Source organism: Podarcis vaucheri (genome assembly GCF_965113315.1).
Source record: "Podarcis vaucheri genome assembly, chromosome: 11".
NCBI classification, from domain to species: Eukaryota; Metazoa; Chordata; class Lepidosauria; order Squamata; family Lacertidae; genus Podarcis; species Podarcis vaucheri.
Window position 1 is genome coordinate 16842735 of NC_138749.1, and position 6136 is coordinate 16848870.

At 49.3% G+C, this 6136-nt stretch overlaps 1 protein-coding gene across 3 annotated transcripts in view; it reads right to left on the bottom strand.

Annotated features, from left to right (window-relative positions):
* PDZD2 (PDZ domain containing 2) overlaps positions 1-5563 on the bottom strand; it is a 254232-nt gene extending 248669 nt beyond the window's left edge. Inside the window, exon 1 of one of the 3 annotated variants that reach the window (XM_082241726.1) lies at positions 5292-5563. The gene's annotated coding sequence lies outside the window, so the exon portion shown is untranslated. Of the gene's footprint in view, positions 1-3787; positions 3906-5291 lie in introns of those variants that run through there. The other 2 variants (XM_082241728.1, XM_082241727.1) reach the window with 2 other exon arrangements.
* Positions 5564-6136: the final 573 nt, after the last annotated feature.

Genomic DNA, 6136 nt, shown 5'->3' on the forward strand with positions numbered 1-6136 from the left:
GAACGAATTAAGTACTTAACCCGAGGTACCACTGTAGTAAGTGTTCCCTTTTGTGAACTTTCTTCGGAAGTTGGATGTGCTCTGTTTTGAGCGTTACACTTCCAATTTGAGTGCCACACTTCCGTTTCGAGTGTTACGCTGAGGTCTGTCTGTTTTTGCTATTTATTCTGCGTTTTTGTGGCTCTTTTTTGTTGTTGTTGTTGTTTTGTGACTGTGTGGAACCCAGTTCAGCTACTGATTGATTGATTGTGTGACTGCAGTACATTGTTTATTGCTTTCATTTTATGGATCAATGGTCTCATTAAATAGTAAAATTCATGTTAAATTGCTGTTTTATGGGTTGTTTTTACAAGTCTGGAACAGATTAATCCATTTTTGCATTACTTTCTATGGGAAAGCGTGCCTTGGTTTTGGAACACTTTGGTTTTGGAACCGACTTCTGGGACGGACTAAGTTTGAGGACCAAGGTATCACTGTACAAGCAACTAAGTAGATTCTATGCACTCTTCCAGACTCTAATCAGGGGAAGAATCATAGAATTGTAAAGCTGGGAGGGATCACGAGGGTCATCTAACCCCTGCAGCGCAAGAATATTTTGCCCAAAGTGGGGCTCGAAACTACAACCAAGAGTTTAAGAGTCTCAGTTTAAGAATTATCGGGACAGAAGTTCCAAACAAGATGATTAGGCTGTTTATGATTGTAACAACAGCAGCTGGGATCTTCTATGCACAAAAATGGAAGGAAGAAATTCCCACCAAAAAAGAATGGATAAGTAAAATGATGGACTGTGCAGAATTGGCAAAGTTAACAGATAAAATAAAAATAAAATAAAACGGTAACTGTTTTATAGAAGAATGGAAGCCTTTTTTCCGACTACTTAAAGAACTACTATAGTATGATGAGGGACGCGGGTGGCACTGTGGGTTAAACCACAGAGCCTAGGACTTGCCAATCAGAAGGTTGGCGGTTCGAATCCCCGCGACGGGGTGAGCTCCCGTTGCTCAGTCCCTGCTCCTGCCAACCTAGCAGTTCGAAAGCACGTCAAAGTGCAAGTAGATAAATAGGTACTGCTCTGGTGGGAAGGTAAACGGCGTTTCTGTGTGCTGCTCTGGTTCGCCAGAAGTGGCTTAGTCATGCTGGCCACATGACCCGGAAGCTGTACGCCGGCACCCTCGTCCAATAAAGCGAGATGAGTGCCACAACCCCAGAGTCAGCCACGACTGGACCTAATGGTCAGGGGTCCCTTTACCCTTTACTATAGTATGATGAATTCACGAACAGGATTTGAACTATAAGCAACAGAAGGAATTAGAGATTATTGTATTGTTGTTCGGGTGTAAGAGAGAGAAAATAAGGTGCAGCAAAGAAGGAGAAATAAAAAACGCCATGGAAAATGGATTGGGAAGTCGACAAAACAAAAGAAAAATCTATTACATATTGGAGTGTATATCTGAAACTTTTGAAAACTTAATAAGTTATAACTGGAAAAAGGAATCATTTAAAGAAGTTTCCATACGCTCATCCAGACTACATAATCAGGGAAGAGTGTCTGATCTGTCTCCCAAGATCACAGCACAGGAGTGAAGCGTTCTCTGCTATTTCTACCTAGCATGGGATTAGCTCCCAAGCGAAGACCAGCTCTCCTCTAGGGAGGAAAGCAAGAGAGAGAAACAACTCTCTTACCCAAAGGAGAGAGACAATTGGACATGAGCCTGACATCAGAACTATCAACGTTCAGAGAGCATTGGGAGAGGACTTCAGTCTCTCAGGACACACTGCTGCTGACCTGATTCTGTAACAAAAAGTTTCAAAGGGAGACTTCAGAGCAAAATTGCTGAACTGGAACTTATCCTCAAGTTTCATTCTATTCATTTAGTTCTTGATAGGATCTTCTCTCCCACTCCAGGTGTCAAATTAGCATAGCAAAGGTGGGAAGATTGCATTATCTAAAATTCCTGCACTGCTCCCATCTTGTATGTATGTGTTTTGCATGTAAGTGTCACAGCCCTACTTGCATTTCATGACCTTTGGGCTCCAGTGATTTGATTTTCAATCCTCCCTGGGCCACACTCTGTATTTTTCAGTAATGGGAAATAAAGGCTAGATAGAGATATTTCTCTGTCAACTAACAATACCAGTTCATATATCTGATAAAGAGGCTCATTGCCACAATATACCGTATTTTTCGTCCTATAGGGCGCACTGGCCCATAGGATGCACCTCGGTTTTTTTTTTGGGGGGGGGATGAATAAAAAAAATATATCCCCCCCCGCCACGGCTGCCGCACCAAGCCTTGCACACACCTGCCCGAAGCACGGGGCACCCTCCGGAGGGCTCCCCGTGCTTCGGACGACAGGCTGCCGCCCCAAGCCTCGCGCGCTCGGCGGGACCTCCTGCCGGGCGCGCAAGGCTTGCGGACACTCGCGGGGGCTGCAGGCTGCTGCCCGCAAGCCTTGTGAGCCCGCGGAAACTCCCGCCGGGCTTGCAAGGCTTGCAGATAGCTTCCTGCAGCCTGGAGAGCGAGAGGGGTCAGTGCGCACCGATGCCTCTCGCTCTCCAAGCTTCAGCGAAAGCCTGCATTCGCCCCATAGGACGCACACACATTTCCCCTTCATTTTTGGAGGGGGGAAAGTGCGTCCTATGGGGCGAAAAATACGGTACCTGCTAGTATTTAAAAAGCCACACAACATCCATTCCAAAGTCCATAAATTATTATTACTGTATTGTTACAGGGAACCAGGAAGAGGGCCTTCTCGGTAGTGGCACCTGCCCCTTGGAATGCCCTACAGTCTGATGTCAAAGAGATGACTAATTATACATCTTCTTTATATACATCTTATTTTATACATCTTTAATTATAATTATGCATCTGAAGGCAGCCATGTATCAGGAAGCTTTTACTGTCTGATGAGTCTAGTGCTCTTTTATATTTTGTTGGAAGCTGCCCAGAGTGGCTGGAGCAACCCTGTCAGGCAGCGTACAAACAAATTATTATTATCCTGGTAGTTTGTTAAGGAGGAAGGGAATTGAAGCTCTGCGAGGAGCAAACCAGAGTCCCCTGGACTCTTTGGGAGGAGCCCTGAGTTTGAAATGTATGATGTGCCCTAATTGTCACTTTCCCAAGATCCCAAACTTCGACCCATCCTCAACCACCACCTCCACAGAGCCTCTTCTTGTAACGATACCTTTAGGGGCAACTGTGGAACTGATGTTAATTGACTGCATCAATATTACTTTAAAATTTGAACATAGAACTGAGAAGCCCAGTCTGTAAAACACATCCTGTTAAAGGCCTGGGTGGTGAACAAAAAGTTCTTCAGCTGGTGCAGCAAAGGCCATGGGTTGTAGCCAGTGGTGATCCTGCTCCTGAGAAGACCCACCGAAATAATTAGGCATGGCTAAGTTACATGCTTCCATTTCAGTGGGTCTATTCCGAGTAAAATTTCACTGGCTAGGACCCCATGAAGGCAGTGCCAGCTGAACCATCCTGGGAAGGCTACACTCTGACAGTATTCTACACTTTTCATAAACCCCCTCCTCAGCTGTTGGGAAATCAGCCTACAGAACTTTTTAATAGAATCACAGAATTGATTGGGATCCCCAGAGTCATCTAGTCCAACCCCTTACGGTGCATGAATCTTGAAGAAAGAATCCATTTTAAACCAAGAAACCAACTTAAAATAGAATAAAAGCAATAGCTATCTTGGCGCAGGGCTGTTTCAGAAACAAAACAATCCACGGAAATTAAAATAACCTATGCAAATGAACCCAGAGCAAGGATCTCTACCTGGGAAAGGCTGCCATTTACCCGGCTCGCTCCTCTAGGAGGCGCTCCGCCGCGGTGTCCAGCCCAGGGAACGGAACCGCTTCCTCACGTGCAAACGAGCCAGCAACTTTTCCGAAGCCTCTGAGCAAAGAGGAGGCCGGTCGGCTTCTCGCGGAGAAAGGCAGCTCCTCCTGCCCCCCACCCACCCATTCCTCTGCGGTCCGGCTCTCTTGACAAACCTCAGCAGCTGAAGTTCTCTGCTGGGCGACCTCGTGGTTTTCCTCGGCTGGGCGGGGAGCCGAAGGGACGGGCCCTCGACCGGGAGGCGCCCAGCCCTCCAGAACTTTTAACCAGCCTGGATGGGGCAGTTCCCCCTCCCAACACCTGCTGCTTGCTCAACGTCTAACCCAGAGCCTCCCTAACTTTTGGGGGCCGCCAGCCTCCCTCCTTTCCGCTCCATGGTTCCATAACCACCTCCCCCAGTGCCTGCTACCCTATCCTAACACAAACCATTATTCAGAACAGTGGTTTGCACGACCCACTAAGGAAGGCGGTGACACAACCGAATTCTAAACAGGAGCAAGTCATTGCACATTTATTCAAAATCCAGTTAAATCTTTTTGGTTTGATTCATTCAACAAAACTGGTGGGCCGGTGAGAGCAGCTTTTCAGCGTCATTTGCACCTTTAGCGATACCCGGCCGCCCCCTTGTCTCTTCTTAGCCCCCCCCCCCAAGGTTATCCCACCGCCTCCCAGGGTGAGCTCGCAAGCTTCCTTGCAATTTTAGGGCAGTGGATTGGTCCTAATTAAAGTATTATTGCCCAGCTGTGGATTTTTTTTTTTTTTGGGGGGGGGGAGTTCCTTACGGGCCAAGATGGGTTCCTTTGCTCTTCACGTTTCTCCAGCTAGTCCCGAGGAAGAAAATCACATGCATACAAGCGGAGCGGAGTCCAAACCTGCAATTCCTATAAACCGCCTTGCTTTGGGAAGCACATCTGGAATCAGAGCTGGGCTTCTCTGCCTTCCCGCAAAGGGGATGCCTGGGACAGTCTTCGAAAGACTCAGGGTGTTGACCTGGATTTCAGCGGAGAACAACTCGAAGAGTATTTTGTTTAAATAATAATGATTGCGAGGGCAGACTTAGTTCAGCCTCCGCTCCCCCAACAGTGGGAAAAGATGACTTAGTCTTGGGCACAACTTTCCCCCCACGCTCACACATGCAGGCACGGAACACGCCCCTCTTCGGAAAGCAGAGGGGCAAAACCCAAACAGGGGGGCGGAGTGCGGAGAGATGGAGGACTCGCTTGCCAGCTTGCATTCACTTTGAGGGTCTATCGTGAGAGTCTCTGCTCCTCCCCCCCGCCGCCGCCCAGGCTGCCCTCCTAGCCCCATCCGTCCTGAGCCCCCCAGGCAGAGCCGCCTCGACACCCTCCAGAACCCCACAAGCGTTTTCACAGCCCCCCATTCTTCCCCGTCCCTAGAAGCCCCAGCCCTGTCTGCCCCGCTCTCCGCAAGCCGCCCTCACCTGCCGCTGCTGCCGGTGGTCCAGAGGCAGCCTGTGATTCTCGCAGTTCAAAGCTGGGAGGTGAAAGGCGGGTTTTGGGGTGTTTTTTTAAGCAAAGATCTGAGTCCTCCCGCTAGTGTTGTTCTCAATTTAGCTGCACCGCTTGCAACCATTGGGGGAAGAACCGTGGAAACCGCCCGCCTCCCTTCTCTGCGATAGGCGGGACGGCTGGGAGGAGAAGCTCTGATTCGTAGCTCCAAGAGACCCCCAACTCTCTTGCCGCGCTTTGCTTTTTTGGTAAGGGGGTGAGGGGCGGGGGAGGAAACCCCGCTCTTCACTTCTCTCCTCTTTGCATCCAGCGTTCAAAGATGAGGCGCGCCCCGCCCCCTTCATTTGCATGGGGCGGAGCCCTTCCGAGGCGGAGGAAGCCGAGGAGTCCCCATTGGCTGGGGGCGTTCCTCTCCGAGTGACGCGTCAGGGCCGGTGTTCCCCCGCCGCCGCCGCGCTTTGTACCCACTGAATGAATATATGAATGAATGATGAGTGGCTGCATCACGCTTATTCTGAAAGTCTCCTCCGAGGCTGCAAAGAGGGGAAGGCGACAGAGATTTCCTCACTCTCCCTTGCTGCTGGGAAGTTGCTGAGCAGGGAGTGTGGAGACTGTGAGACTCCCTCTCCGGGAGGCCACGTCTGTTTTCCCCGACGTGACAGCTGCTTCACCACCAAGGCAAAGCGCCAAGAAACTGTGAAGAGAGACGTGGACTTTTCTCTCTCATTTTTCCCCTCCTTAAAAATTGCAACATGCAAGCACAGCGGGATCAAGCTGTGAACAGCTTAGGGCTTTAATTCCATCACTTAGTATGCAG